Here is a 17,170-nt window from a genome sequence, read left to right as displayed (position 1 = left end):
GTAAATGGGTGGCTAAAAGTGAATCACAATAATTAATACCTTTCGACTGATCAGTAAGGGGATCAAAAGTGAGTCATCAAAGCCTGGCAAATACACGTGTTAGCCAAAGGAATAGTTTCCTGATAGACATCATTCTCAAAAGAAATTTTGCTATAGCTCTAGAGCTATAGCAAAATTTCTTTTGAGAATGATGTCTAAAGCAGGGTTTTTATTTTCAATAAGATCAACGTTTTGATCAAAATAAGTCTTGTCAATTATAAACGATTACCCACAACCTTGCCTCGAGCTACGTTAGCACGCTCAATGGGCAACGAAATTACTAGTACTGAAACTAAGTCTGATGTGAAATGAACATTAAAGAGAGGATTTGAATAAAACCGCATTCTCCCTCCTGAACAAGAAATATGTTCAGAAGAAAAAGTCTTCTCAGACAAAGGCAAAATACCTGACAATAAAGACTCTAAGAAACTTCTCTGTCCCATAATAGTTTGATAGGGATAGATTGGCTGAATCACCAGTAAATCAAATAGAACTTTGTGATGTGAATGATTCCTACTTTTCCTTAACAAACTCAGAGTATTGTTTGTTGGGTGCAACAAATGTACTGTTTCTATAACACGACCATGACCTTAACCTCTCAGAACAGCTCTGCCTATAACCTGTTGCCTATCTGATCAGCAATCAGAAATGACGTGCCCTGTTTTCTTGTAATAAGTGCATGATTAAAGAAATGCGGGATTTCTAATCAGTGTTTTTAAGATTTTGTATTCTTATTGGTTGTACCAGAATGAAGTTTTTAAGTACTCGATTAAGTTGTCATTTTTACTAACCATCTGCTGAGAAGCAAACTTTCTGAAAAATGAAACTTTGTGAGCCAAGGAAGATTCGTCAGCTGAACGGGTAACGTTTAATAAAAAATATATCTTGTGTTCATGACTATCGACGCAGTTCGTGACCTCTTCGAATAATATGACTTGTCCAAGTTTATCATAATCTTTATCAATTCTATTTAGATGCACACAATTTGCAAAATAGTTATTCTTTGTCTATACTCGACATCGATTTCGCTATTTTCCTTTTTGCAATTCCTAATCCTCTGTTGATATGCCTTATGTACCAACTCATAACCCTTCACTATGCTTTCCATTTGCGAATCATGTTCAACTTTTAATGACAGTGAAGTATAAACTTCACGAGCTTTGCCAATACGTACACCCTGTAATAAAAAGGTCTAGTGATCTCCTGGCCTTTTTAAACTCTCGGCTGTTTTATCAAAATGTAAAAAAAATATTGAAAAAAGTCTTTTTCTTTAAAAGAAGTTACTAATTCCGTAGCATTAAAAACTTAACTTTCATAAGTGTTGTGCTTACTGATTGCCAGTTCCAATACTTTAAATTTCAATTGCATTTTCATTTCTCATCCTTCTCTTTGTATTTGAAATTTAATTTTTATCGCTCTTTCTTCTTTCTAAATTTGTCTCACTCTTGTCTCTCTTTTTTTTTGCTTTAGTTTTTCTCTTTTTTTATTTTTACTTCAAATATTTCTTTTTTATTAATCGCGTTTTCATTTTCATTCCTTATTCTTTGTTTTGAATTTGCATTTCTCTTTCTTCCTTATGTAATTACATTTGCATTTGTTTATCTCTTTCCCCATGGGATTTTAATAATGTTCACAATATCAATACATATCAAGATTTGCAAGGACATGATAATGTACCTAATTAATTATTTGTTTGTTTTCATTTCCTTCTTCATGTTTTATAAAACCTAATAATATGGGTCTAAACCATATTACGTAATTTTAAAAAGTCAGTAGACCGCTCTACTCTCTCATCCTTTCTCTGTGAGTTGGTAGCAAGTAAGTTAGCAGACTAATTGACCAATAAAGAAACAAAGGGATTGGCAACGAATGAATGTCTTCATCGGGAACCCCCTTTCTCTCTCTCTCTCTCTCTCTCTCTCTGGTGCTTCATGGAAAGATCATGGGGAACATTCCTTTAGAAACGAGCGTTGCGTACGTTCTCTTGTGTCAGATGAATATATATCTGAACCTATGGATGAGTGAAAAACAGTTACCCCCTTTAACAATCGCACACCCAAGTAACATTTAATTTAGATCCCCCTCCAAAATCAATATCAAACTTCGATAACCAAATAATTAGGACGGGCGGCTTTGATCCGTCCACAGAGATATGAGCAATTCAGCAAGGCCGCACGCCTATTCCAAACAAATAAGGATATTCAAACTTAGGTGGTACGGGAGGGAGGGAAAAAAAAACTTGTATTATTTCTCTCTACTGCCATTCTCCTACTAACCACAAAACAGCACGGGATAATCATCAGTCTCTCTTTGGCATAATAATCACCAAAAAATTAAAAATCCGCATACAACAACAACCTGGATCCAGTGGACACCACCAAGGACAACAGATGACGGCCTTCCTGCGCCTTCCCTCTCTTGCCACGACCATTCTCCAAATGAATGTTCTATATATTTAATATTCAATAGAGTGAGTGAAGGTACTATTCCCACTCAATATTTCAAGCAAAATAGAAAAATAAAATTACACAATTCACGATAGTGCGCGCTGGGTCTATTCCCACTCGCGTCAGCTTACCATTCAGCTAGCATGAAACATTATGTTTCGCCAGCTGACGGATAAAATTATCACCTCTCCTTGAAGGCATAAAAGCCTGGGGGATGAGGCACTGTTTCCTTCCCCCAGGAACAATTGTCAGGCTGCGGTGCAGTAATAAACCAGTGGTGCATGTAATTATGTACGCACACCACTTTAATTCAAATAAGTAAGCAAGCAAGTCACACGAAGCTACGGAAGGCAGAACGTTAGAAATGGAGGATATAAAATATTGTATGGTTGGTACCAATGATAACGATAATAGTGACTTTAATGAACAGTAAATACATTAACTGTTTAGATTACATCTTCTTGGTAGTTCCTCAATTCGCTTAGTTTATATTTCCAGCTCTATGCTGTATTTCTAGTGCCATACTTTTTCCATTAAAAAAGTCTTTCTTGTTTAAATCGCAAGTGTGTGTTATATTTATTTAATCAATATGGATGAAAATAAAGTTCAGTAACTAACAGGAGCAGCCTATTAATTTGCATGGAGACCTTGATTATTCGCAAAGGTTAAAAACTGCATTTTGCAGCGAACACACTGGACAGAGCCAGGCAGAGTTCATTCATTCCGTCAATATACAGCTGCTTGTAATCAGTATTAACTAATTTGGAATTGCAAGTATGTGTATCTGATTGAGATATAAATACAATACATGTATAGCATGTACGCTGTGTCTTTGACGTATCACTCCATGTATACATTTTAATTGTAGTGTATCAATGCTACAGCGTAAACACACACACACACACACACACATAAGAGTACATATTGTTAAAAAAACCAAGCATTAAGGTCACGGGAGATACACCTTTCAATGTGTTAATTATTCTGTAAAGAGTTACCTTACTTATTTAAAGATACTTACATAGTGAATATGCTATGTTTATATCAAGTGTGCATATATGCGTATTAATAGTTCTAGAGCTTGACAAGTCCTTTTGAGGACGCACTCAGAAGTGCAAATGTGTTTGAAAACTATGAATATGTCATAACGGTGTAATAAAATGTAAATCATCACTTAGTTTCCGACTTGCAAGGTAAGCCACACTAAACAGCATAACATGGTGAAATGCGTAACTTAAAATCAATTTGAAGTAAAACTCCTACACAGCTGCAATATATATCCACTGTCCTAGGTGAAGATTGACAGCGAGCGCTTAGAGGTCATGTTCTGGTGACCCTTCAATTAGTCAATAGAAATGCAGCTTTCAAAAATCTGAAAGTGAATCAAGAAGTTCGAAACACCTTGATGCTCTTCGCCTACACTGCTCAGTCTCCCAAATGCAATGATATAAAATGTCATCTGATTGGCTGATAAAATTAGCGATTATGAGAATAACATAGGTCACCAGAGCACGACCCCTAAGCGTTCATTGTCAGATCTACACCTAGAAAAGTAGAGATCTGATTTTATTTGGATTGAGATATTTTGAATTCATCTACATTGATAGTTAATTCCTGAAAAACGTCTGATAAAACTAAGGGCCATTAATAGTCTTAAAACTAGAAGTAATATATATGATTTGTAAACGGAATGATAACGAAGACAGAGATTTGTGTTAAAGAAAAATGAATGAGCATAGTTGTTAAGGTGTTAATATTACTGATTAGCATGAGTTAGACCAAAAACACGTGTATCAGCGCAAACATTAAAGACAATAGTGACTTCTTGTATGCTATCGAATCTGCATCAAACGCAACAAGCGATCATGGAGATCGACCTATAAAATACAATTCAGGTAGATATAGTCATTAGTTTCACATATGTCTTGTAAACTTTGAGTACATCAAAATTCCTAAACAGAATCGGACCTGTCCGTAAATATAGCAAGGGACACGTATGAAAACTGTGCTAGAGACAATATTGGGTGTGTAGCTGCGATAAACTGCTTTAAACCAATTTAGCAAGTTTTACTAGACAAAACATATATACGTTGGTGTGTTAATATTAGTTCAGTACTTCAGTCCAAATAACAATATAGATGGAAACTACCATAGCAGTAGATTTTTAAGATGGATGCTATCGTCTATAACAAACATAGAAAGAGAATTTACACCAGACAAAGTACAATATCACAGTAACATAGATATCACAGATAACGTAGTAACGTAGATAACATAAATCTAATGCATGAGTAGGGCAGAGTTGTAAATTTAAAAACTATCTACACCTATTAAAATTGTAATTTTTATTCATTATACCTTAGTAGTGAAAGGGGTGAGATTAGCGTCAATGGGAATTAGCATTACAAACACCCCCTGGACGAGATTAGCGTCAATGGAAATTTAACATTAACCACCCTGGGCGAGATTAGCGTCAATGGAAATTTAACATGGGCAAAAAACCCTGGGTAAGATTAGCGTCAATGGAATTTAACATTGGAGAAAGGAAAAAAAGGAAATATTGAGATTAGCGTCAAAGGCATTCGAACAATGGAAAAAAAAAATATCGATTCTAGGGACAAAGGCAATTGAACATGGGGAATAGAGTTTGGGTCTGTCTAGGGACAAGGGGAATTGAACATGGGAATAAAGTGTGGGTTTGTCTAGGGACAAAGGGGAATTGAACATGTTAGAAAAAAAAACTACTTTAGGGACAAGGGGAATTGAACATGGGATTTTTTTTTTAAAAAAAAATTTATAAAGGGGTAGGCAATTGAAAAGTCATTCTCTTTTCGAGAAATATGGCTGGCCCTGAAAAGGGCCTTTGGGTTTATGTTAATATTAATATTAACATAGACGGCATCTGTCACATCTTCTTCTTCTTAAACTCCTAACTGCAGGTCCATACACAAGTACCCTCTTAAGGCATCCTTGTCTTTCTATGTAAACTCTTCTCATCCATAGACTAGTATCTGTCCTATCAACAACAGTCCACTTGGACCGGACATACATGAGCATGTCCGTCCTAAACATCATGGAAGACACAAGGGTGGATGATTCAACTGTGGTCCACATCGTGAGGCGACGAGAACAGGTGAATCAATGCAGTGAACTGCGCTTATTTATAGGTAGAGGAAGGATTGAAACGGATTGAGTTCATTCACCAATCCGAACACGCGTTACAAAATTCAGTCAGTCCGCATCCAATCCGAAGAGAGCAGTCTGTGACGTCATGTGGTCTATATAGATTCGCTAGCGCCTGTGTGCTGTGAATCTATGCGACAGTGATTCAACATGACGGAAACTCAGAAAACGATCCATTGGGGTGCACCAGCAGTGGAGACCGCCCAAGGGAACCCGGACTTACTTTCAGAAGAGGTACATTGGGATTTTGTGGATTTTCTTACCTCGCAAGAATTTGTTCCGGAACCTTCGTCTCATTCTTCATTACCGCAAGTGGAGAATTTTAGACAGAGACAGAAAGAAGAATTGGAGAAATTTATGCAACGACAAAAGGAAGCGGAACAAGCTTTTCTCCTACAGCAACAGCAACAGCAACAAGAAGAGGTAAGAAAAAAACAACAAGAAGAAGTAGCAGCAAAGAAACGAGAGGGTGAAAATCAAACGGCTACGGTACTGTTGGACATTTTAGCGGAGTTAAGAAGTCTGAAACAGATGTATCAGACTTCTTTATCACGACCGAAGAGAATACGACCTTCCCGAGCTAAACACGCCAACCCTGTGACTAAGCCTATCGTACCACCCTTAGTGATTTCAACCCAATCATCATCATCAGAAGTAGGCCTCGGCCGTGGCAAAGGCTTAAGGCAGTTAAAGTTGATTGCTTAAACTCACCCCTACACCAAAAAAGGCCCTTTTCAGGGCCACCCACTTCTCTCGAAAAGAGATAGCCTTTCAATTTGCCAATAACTCAAAAATCAACAAAAAAAAACCCATTTTACCCTTATAGTACATGTCTGTGTATGAGTGCGTGAGTGTAGCTTCTTATTTTAAAATCAAAACTCAAAGACACTTACCTTATATAATTAATTGATTCTTTTCTCCATAGTTACAATCCAATTCACAATTCACAACAGAACACTTTATAAATTACATTCACTTCTTCTGTTTCTTTTTTTACTCTCTCTTTTTTTTCAATTTCTTCACCGTCACAGTCTTTTCCTCCTCTTCCTCCTCACTTTCTTCCCTTCTTCTTTTCTTCTCCTGTTTCTTTTTCTTCACCTGGCTGCTTTCTTCCTCTGAAGAATCTCTCTCTTCTTCTGAAGAATCCATCTTTTCTTCCGACTCCTCTTGTTTCTTTTTTGGGCAATCTGGAGACCAATGTCCTTTTTCTTGACAATAATAACAGGTATGTTGACTTTTGTCTTTTCTAGCCCCAGTTTTTGTTCTTTTTTGACGGTCTGGGCACTCTGAAGACCAATGCCCTTTCTTCTGACAGATATAGCAAGTATCTTGACTTTTATCTCGAAAGGAAGGAGAGTAGTCCGTCGGCTGGTCTGAAGAGAATTTTCTAATGACCCCTCGCAAAGCTCTGATGAAACGTTCCATCTGGGTAGTCTCTTCCATCGTTGTGCTCGGTTTGAGAGTGAAATGAATAGTGAAAGGACAAGACACACACCCTTTTTATATACGCTGGTTTGTCATGACTATAAATTAGTCTATGGTGTTTAAACTTGAGTCATTTCACGTTTTGCACTCAAGATGAAACGATCCTATTCATTCGAGAAGAAAGAAGAAGAAGAAAGTAAGAGGCAGAAACGTGATCTATCGCCTCGTACCAGAGCTGAAGTCTTGGCACAAATTCATGCCAGTGATTTTGAAGAGGACATGAGTGAACCAGAATCCGAACCCTCTAAACAAAGTTCACCACCCTTAGTTAACCCTGAAAAGTACTATTCCATTCGAGAGACGGAAAAGCGCTCCTCTAGAAAATTTAGAACCACGGCTTACACCTACACAGTGAAGTTTAAAGATTTCAAGTCCGACGTACCATTGGAGAAAGCAGAAGGGTTTATCACCGAGATGTGGGATTCTTTGCTCACCGCACTCAAGCGACAATGTCAACCCAAAGAAGACGATCGCTTGACACTATCCATAGATCACGACAGCTTGAAATCCCCTGTTTGGATCGAGTTTAGCAGACCCGCAGAACTAACCCCTTCCAAAGTCATGGACAAGATTCAACACGTACAACAATCTAATGACTAGTTTGACATCACCGATGGTAAAGCCACACTGAAAATGGCCCACGTCTCTCCTCCTCAAGGGACCGGACAACGCAATAAGGTGTTATTGGTGAACGACCTTCGCATCACCAAAAAGAGTCTCGTCCAAATTAACAACCGTCAAGACCAGATGTGCTTAGCCCGAGCCATCGTGGTGGGACGAACCTATGCCAACAAGAACGACACGGCAGAATGGAAAAGAACCTGGAAAACTATTCAACAATCGGACCGAGCCAAACAACGAAACGAAGCAGAACTCCTGTTGAAACAAGCTGGCCTGTCCAAAGACACACCCTGTGGCATTCCTGAAATGCAAAAATTGCAAGATGTCCTAGCTCCACGCTACACCTTGAAAGTGCACCCTCAAGAAGTGCGTGGGCCTCTGTTGTTTCGAGGGAAATACTTTAAGGACGGAAAATACATTCATGTCTATTATCACGATGACCATTTCGATACCATTACCACTATCACTGGATTCCTGGGATACAGTTATTACTGTGAGAAATGTGACTATGGCTATAACAATCGAGACCAACACAAACATTGCGGATGGAAATGCCCAGGATGTTTGGCCTCTCCACTCTGTCTGAGCGAAGGACAAGAAAGAGTACATTGTCCTGCTTGTCTGCGCACGTTTGTCAGCCCTGCCTGTTACCAACAACATCTGAAGACGCAAGGTTCACAGCAGAAATGTGCTTGTCAACTGCTGAGACTGTGCCCTACGTGTCGACAAGGCCTACGTACCAATAATGCCAAGGCACACGTATGTTCAGGAAAGAAAAAATGTCACATTTGTCACCACATCGTGGACTTGAAACACGAATGCAACGTGCAAAAATACCAACCCCCACCAGAGAAAGAGGACGGTCACAAAAAGAAAGGCAATTTCATCTTTTTCGATTTCGAATGCATGCAAGAGACTGGCATTCACATTCCTAATTTCTGCGTGGCTCATCGAGCGTGCGAGAAGTGCATTCAAGAACCTATCTTCAGTCATTGCCCTCACTGCAGCAAGATTCCCGGAGGGCGTGAAAAACTCTTTCGAGGACCGAACACGTTAGCCGATTTTGCCCAATGGGTCTTAGATCCCATCGACAAGACGTGGAGCCAAGAGGACATCGAACGTTACGGAGATTGTCATCGTCATGCCACAGTGATGGCTCACAATTTCTCCGGATACGATGGACAGTTTCTTCTCAGATACTATACGGAACAAGGCACCGAACGTCCTAAAGTCACTTTGAACGGAGCCAAAATCATTTTCATGCAAGTGGGACAAGTACAGTTTAAAGATTCGATGAGCTATTTGGCCATGCCTTTGAGTCGAATGCCTAAAACGTTTGGAATGACAGAAATGGCTAAAGGGTACATTCCACACTTTTTCAATACGGAAGCCAATCAACACGCCGTTCTACCCCATTTGCCTGAGGCTCACTATTACGACCCCGACAACATGCGTACCAAACAACGAGAAGCTTTCTACGCTTGGTACCAGATTCACGCCTCCGACCCTTTCGACTTTCAGGAAGAAATGCTAAAGTATTGTCGTTCCGACGTGGACATTTTACGACGTTGCTGTGGAAAATTTCGAGAACTGTTCATGGAACACGGAGGGGTCGATCCTTTGAAAGAAGCTTGCACCATTGCCAAAGCGTGTTCCTTAGTGTACCGCCAACGATTCATGCCTGAAAACACCGTGGCTGTCATCAGTCCTCAAACGACCCACTATGTCAAACGTCAATACTCGGTCAAAGCCCAACGTTGGTTACATAACTTGTGCGACAAGGAACACAAATGGATTCAGCATGCCCGCAACGGAGGAGGCGAAAGGACCATCAGAACGTATTCGGTCGATGGCTGGGACTTAGAAAACCCCAAGATCGTGTACGAATTTAATGGTTGCTTATTTCACGGATGTCCCGTCTGTTACCCTGATCGTAGCACTAAAAATCAGTTTTTACAACGAACCATGGAAGACTTGTACCAGGACACTTGTCAGCGACTGCTAAAGTTAGAACAGGAAGGATACCAAGTGGTGGAAATGTGGGAACACGAGTACGATCACCGTATGAAAACCGATCCCGAGTTTAAACGTGCCGTGGAAAGTTACAAGCTGATGGACCCCCTAAACCCGAGGGATAGTTTGTACGGAGGAAGGACCAATGCCACCTGTTTGCTGTACCAAGCCGATGAAGAGAAAGGAGAAGAAATCAAATACTTGGACGTGTGTTCGTTGTATCCTTACGTGTGCAAATATTGTCCCTTTCCTGCAGGGCACCCACAATTGTTCACGGAACACATCGACCTGAAAAACATTCGACAATACGAAGGCTTGATCAAGTGTAAAGTTTTGCCTCCCACAAACCTATACAATCCCGTCTTACCTCACCATTGTCAAGGCAAACTGATGTTTCCATTGTGCCGTACTTGTGCCGAAACGTGCAACCAAGACCAACCTTGTCAGCACACCCAGGAAGAACGGGCCTTGACGGGAACCTGGGTCAGCGTAGAATTGTTCAAAGCTCTGGACATGGGATACCAACTGTTAGAAGTGTAAATTTGCCACTTTCCCAAGACACAACAATACCACAAGGGTGACCCCAGTCAGAAAGGCATTTTCGCCGACTACGTGGATGCCTTTTTGAAACTGAAGCAAGAAGCCAGCGGCTATCCTTCCTGGTGTCACACTTCCGAAGATGAAAAGACATTCAAAGAGAAATACTATGAACAAGAAGGCATCTCTTTAGACCACATCGAGAAAAACGAAGGCAGGCGGTCGTGTGCCAAAGTGATGTTAAATTGCTTGTGGGGTAAAATGGCACAACGACCGTGTTTACCCAAGACGGAATATTTGACAGAACCTTCCCGCTACTTTCAGATGATTCACGACAAAACCAAATACATGAAACACGTGGACGTCGTTCGCGAGGATTTGATCTTGGTCAATTACGAAGAAGATCTGGACTTTGTACAAGACGACCCCTTTGGAAATGTCATCATTGCGGCTTACGTGACAGCTCATGCTTGCTTAAAATTGTACGAAGCTTTAGAACTGTTAGGGGAACGTGTCCTGTACTTTGACACGGACAGTTGCATTTACATCCATCACCCGAGTCAACAGCACCCTGACATCGAAGGAGACCGTTTAGGAGCCTGGACAGACGAACATCCCGACGACAAGATTCTAAGTTTCGTCAGTGGCGGTCCAAAAAATTACGGCTACGAATACCGGGACCCACAAGGAGAATTGCACACGACGTGTAAAGTGAAAGGATTGACTCTGAATTATCGTACCAGTCGTGTGGTGAACTTTGGGGTATTGAAAGAAGCCTTGCAATCGGGAGAGGATGCAAACTTTAAAGTGACCACCTATCAACCGAACAAAATTGTACGTTTACCCACTCACCACATCGTCAGTCGACCCTTGGAAAAAGTCTATCAAATCGTGTACCAGAAGCGAGTGCGACTTTCCAATCATTTCACCTTACCGTATGGACACGTCGGTATTGGTCTGTATATAAAAAGGAACCCTAGGCAAGATCGATAGTTCATTGTGACTACCAAGACCGAGCGTACAAGATGAATACTTTCAGAGTGACACAAAACAAGGTTAGACAGGCACAATTCAAGTGTGGGGCTTCTGAAGTGGAATGCGATTGTGAGCCTTGCGACTTTTCAACCTGTGTTAGTGACGGTGCCAGAAGAACCCGTCACCCAGGACGGGACTGTCGTGGACAGGCCTGAAAGACCCTTTCGGGAGGACACTTGTGTGACCTTACCCCCTACTATAGAACTGGTTAGAACATTACCCAAAACATGTTGTACAGACACTTGTGTTTATTCCACGTCAATGGTTATCATGTGCCTTTTATCCTTATACTTAAGCCTTTGACTTTTATGTATTTTTGTCTTTCGTATTCATGTTTGAAACATTCAATAAACGTGTTCTGAAAAAAAGTATATAAATTCTTGTCTTGTTTGTTTTCGTGTCACAAGTGACATTCTCACACTATGGCTACCTCTGCTGTCTCTGCTCCCTCTTCCTCCACTGTCAAAGTCATCGATGAACACTTAGATCGTGCCAGTTGGGAGGCTTTGTATCTTCGCCATCCCTTTAACATGCTCATTGCTGGACCTAGCGGTTCAGGCAAAACCGAATTCGTCAAACGTTTGATCGAACATAAACATCATTTGATCGATCGACCACGTCAGCGGATCGTGTGGTGTTACAAAGAGTGGCAATCGGCGTACAGCCTCTTGCGAGAAAGTCAAGGCGATTCCATCGTGTTTGTGGAAGGCATTCCTAAAGAAGACGACGGAATCGTCTCTGACTCCCGTCAAACCCATTTGATCATTTTCGACGACATGTTAGGAGAAGACGAAGAAGAAATTAAACTGTGGTTCACGCGCAAAGGGCATCACCGTAATGCCAGTGTCGTTTACATCACCCAAAATTTGTTTCAACAAAATAAAGCCCATCGCACCATCAGTATCAATGCGCATTACGTGGTCTTGTTTAAAAGCCCTCGAGATAAATCGCAAGTGCAAGTCTTAGCCAAACAGTTAGGAACGCCTTGGCTGTCTCAGGCGTACGACGATGCCACTCAAACTCCACACGCCTATTTACTCGTCGATTTGAAACCTACGACCCCCGAGGATTTGCGATTTCGTACCCACTTGTTTCACCACTGGTGCCAAGACGGAGGGCCTGTCCTGTACTCGTCTCCGTCCTCGACTTCATTTCACTCCACATAAAAAAATCTATAAAAACCTCAGACTCTTTTTCGTCTGTCTCACTCACAGTGCGAACATGACGTCCCTTCAGTCGCATCTTCCCGTCAAATTGATTCGTGCCTTGTATGGCATCAGTCGAGAAAAAAATCCACAAATACGAGCTCGTGTCTTAGAAGCTAGTCTCAAAGAAGTCTTACGATGGTTCACGGTGACGGCACGTCAAATACTCCAAGGAATCATTCAGATTCCTCATCAAACCAAACGCTTTTTCGATCGAAACAAAGTCGCTTTGGTCCAACTGGCCGATCCCCGCATCGACACTCAAACCAAAAACAAATCATTTTGAAACCTGGAAGGAGTGGTACTCTAGGAGGGGTCTTCATTCGCTCACTCTTAAGATGAGATCCTAATGCCCCCAAAGTTATCCCCAAGAAAAAAGTCCAACGAAGCCCCAAGAAGAAAAAGAAAAAGACCAGGTCCCCAAGAAGAACTTCTCCAGTGGCGGGACCCTCCTCTTACCAGACACCACCCCGGGAAAAGAAAAGAAGCCCCCAGAAAAAGAAAAGTCCACAGAAGGAAACTAGTCGCAAGAGAGGCACTTCGGCCAGGACGCAACCTTACACCCGCAAACCACGACCTGCCACGGCGGTGACCGCATCTCCGGCAGCCTCACGTTCATCCACTTTTCCGTTGATGACACCAAGAACTGAAGAGTACTTGGAGACGTTGATCACACCAAGAACTTCTCCGTTGATGACCCCAAAAAGAACTTCCCCAGTGGCAGGACCCTCCAATTTAGTGGCAGTGGCTGCTGCTCACAAAGTACCTTCTCCCAAAATCAAAGTCCATGAAAGATCGGGTATGTTACAAAGTTTACTGGATTTGTCCAAGCAAGAACTGGCTCGATTTAGTCCGTTACGTACCCCTCCACGACGTGTCATGCCTGTCCTCAAACTGATACGCCGTAAAGACAATCAGTGGAGGCGCGTTCCAGTATAAAATAGACCTGTGACCAAGTCGGGGGTATCAGTGTTTTTTTGGTGCTCCTGAAGACTCAAAGATGTCACCCTCCAGAAAACCCCAAGGAAAGAAAAGAAAAGGACTACCACCACGTTTAGTCAAACATGGGGACATGTTATCTGTCCTGTCCAAAGCTTCTTCACCTCTACGAAAAAAACTCATTCAATCGGCCTCCAAAGAGGTCATCGATACCGTGTGCGAATGTTGTTTGAACGTTTTGAAAGGCACGATCCCTTTGTCCAAACACCAGAAACAATGCTTAAGCAAACATCGTCACGTTCTTCGCCAAATGGTTCGAAAGAAAATTCCCATTCGTCAAAAGAAGAAGATGTTGGTCCAACGTGGAGGCATTTTGCCTCTCTTGTTAGTCCCCATACTGAAAGGAGTCTTGGGAACCATGTTGGAAGGACTGGTGGGAGCAAGATAAAAAGGCCCTCGGAAGTCCCAAGATCTCAGAATTGACCACTGACAACCCTATGGAAGGACGAAAACTAGCTTTAGTGCCTTACAAACGATGGATGGAATACCATCGGTGGCAAGAACAACGCACCCCGCATTTACCTCCCAATCCCCATTTGAGCGAGATGTCCCAGTTACAACACGAATTGCAGTCCTTAATGGATCGCCAAGATTTGTCCGAAACAGAAAAATCGCAAAAGTACGGTCAACTCTTGCAACGACTGCAACTCTTTCACCAGAAAGCTTTAGACGAAACAGCTCTACCCACTCTGAAAGATTTTAAGCCTTGATGAAAAGTCCAGCACCATCACCAGTACCAGTACCAGTACCACCACCACCAGTGACCAAGACAGAAAAAGGAGAAGAAACAGAAGAAGGGTTTCAAACTCCACCAGAAAAAGTACGCAAGTTAACAACACCACCTACCTCCAGAATTGGATGGATTAAAAAGATGATGGCCACCCCTTCTTCATCACAAGAGAAAAAGAAAGTGAAGACAGAAGTGAAGACAGAAGTGAAACAAGAACCGATATCCCCCGCTCAGATATCCTCCTCTTCAACACCTATTGCTGGTCGCACACGCAAAGCATTGCAATCCAAGAAAGTACCCCAAGAGAAAAAGAGTAGCATCTTCCAAGAGTGGGTGCCTTATTAACACACCAACCAACACAAAAAATGGAAAAAGTCTTAGCCAGCATTTACTACGATCCCTCGCATCCTGCAGGTTACGCAGGAGTTCAAAAATTGTATCGTGCTGCCAAAACGCGACTGAAAAGTCTCCGTTTACCTCAAGTGCAACCATGGTTACAAGAACAAGCTACCTACACTTTACACAAACCCATTCGACGCAAGTTTGCCAGAAGTCGCACCCGAGTGGAAGGCATCGATCATCAATGGCAAGCCGATTTAGCCGATGTCTCTCATTTGGCCAGCTACAATCGTGGCTACAAATATTTGTTTTGTGTCATCGACGTCTTTTCCAAATTTGCCTGGGTCGTGCCCTTGACTTCCAAATCGAGCAGCGAGTTAGTGCGAGCCCTGCAACGGGTGTTGAAACAAAGCGGTCGTCACCCTCTTCGATGGCAAACGGACAAAGGCACCGAATTTCTGAACCAAGCTTTCCAAAAAGAATTAAAGAAACGTGACATTCGTTTTTTTACCACCGAGAATCCCGAAACCAAAGCCAGCATCGTGGAACGTTTTCAACGCACTTTGAAAGAACGCATGTGGAAATATTTTACTCATCACCATACTCTGAAGTACATCGACATCTTACCGCACCTGGTGCAAGCGTACAACCAATCTTACCATCGAAGCATCGGACGTGCCCCGCAAGACGTGACTCCCGACAACGAAGTGTTGGTGTTTGAGCGCCTGTTTGGTACGTCCCCGACGAGGGCTGTCCCCAAGAAAAGTGGAGAGTTGGCCGTAGGAGATTGGGGCGCATTGGCAAAACCAAACGCACTTTCGACAAAGGTTACTTACCTAACTGGACAACCGAATTGTTTCGCGTCACTGGACGAGTGCATGGCCGTCATCCTGCCGTCTATAAATTGGAAGACATGAACGGAGAAGTGCTCAAAGGAACGTTTTATTTGCCCGAGTTACAACGTGTGACCAAAAAAGAAGACGACGTGTACGACATCGAAAGCATTCTCGAACGCAGAACCCGTAAAGTGGGCAAACGACGTGTCAAAGAAGTCAAAGTACGTTGGAAAGGATATCCGCCCAGTTTTGATTCTTGGATCGACGCTTCGCAAGTCATCGACTATAAAAAGAAGTGACCATCATGCCCTTTCACACAGACGCAGCTACGTCGACCACTCCTCCTTCACCTAGTTCTTCTGTGCAAGATTTACAAAAACAACCCTTGTGGGTGTGGTGTGGAGAACGTGTGCCTAAAACGCAAATCGTCTTTTTCTGTCAAATCTTCGTGGTGTATTGTGTCATCGGGGCAGCCATTGCCAATTTGAGTTTGCAACAAGGAGACAAACAATTGTGGACCATTTTATTGAGCAGTTGCATCGGTTACCTGCTTCCCAATCCCTCCCTGAAATTCTCCTCGAACGGGAACCACGGGAACCTTGTATCCAGTGCCAGTGCCAGTCACCACTCCAACAACAACCACAATCAGAACCCCATTTTGGGCGGAGACACGCCTCTGACATCCACTAACCCCTCGGACAGCCACAGAACTCTGGAATTATGAGTCACGAAAACCAATTTTACTTAACCTTACCCAGTGACAGTTCCATGGAGGTGTTTCCCCACAACACGTTGTGCTGTTACACGGCTAAATTACCTCAAGCCATCCAGTTAGATCACGAAGTGGCTTTAGTAGAAATGACTCACCCTACACAAATCCAAAACATCACCGAAAAGCAAAACACTTTTGAGGTCGAAATCATGAACCAACAATTACAAGAAGCCATGAATGACATCGGGTTTTCAGGGGACACAAGACCATCCAACAATTCACCCTTCAATATCTACACCTTGAAAATTCCGGCAGGGTTTTATTTTAGTGGCCAACATTTGGTGGACACCATTACTTCCAGGTTCGAGTTCGCCTTTGGCAAAGCCCTGAACAGAGTCAAAAAAAGTGTCACCCTGGAGTACCATAAAGTGGCTCGTCGCTTACTGATGAAATTTCAGGATACCCAAACGTTGTCCATCAGTTTTAATCGTGACTTGTTTGATATTTTAGGTGGAGACACAAAAATGGCTCCAAATTTTAAACCGAAGATCAACAGCAATACGGAATTGTACAAGTTTTTTATATTCCCTGTAGAACTGAACCAAGGACTGAATTTGATGTTCGTGTACTCCGATGTGGTGGAGTATAACGTGGTGGGACACACCTCTGTACCGTTACTGCGTGTCATTCCTTTCAAAGTGGATAGTACCACGACCAGTGACCAGGAAGGTGGAAACACCTATCACGTCCACCGGGAATTTGTGCATCCTCATTATTTGCCTGTCAGCAAGTCGTATTTGGAAACGGTCAACATTGCTATAAAAGGAGATTTGGGACAAAATATTCCATTCACCAAAGGAAAAGTCACGGTGAAACTCCATTTTCGAAAACGGTTCTCTCACGACTCGTAAGTCATGTATCCAGTGTATCGAGGGGTTGCACGACAGCGAGGACACGGTTTAGGAGATATGTTAAAATCGGCCTTTCGT

The sequence above is a fragment of the Sinohyriopsis cumingii genome, chromosome 17 (assembly GCF_028554795.1).
Source record: "Sinohyriopsis cumingii isolate HCF-2022 chromosome 17, ASM2855479v2, whole genome shotgun sequence".
Taxonomy (NCBI): domain Eukaryota; kingdom Metazoa; phylum Mollusca; class Bivalvia; order Unionida; family Unionidae; genus Sinohyriopsis; species Sinohyriopsis cumingii.
The sequence above is the reverse complement of the archived record's forward strand: the minus strand, read 5'-3'. Positions refer to the sequence as shown.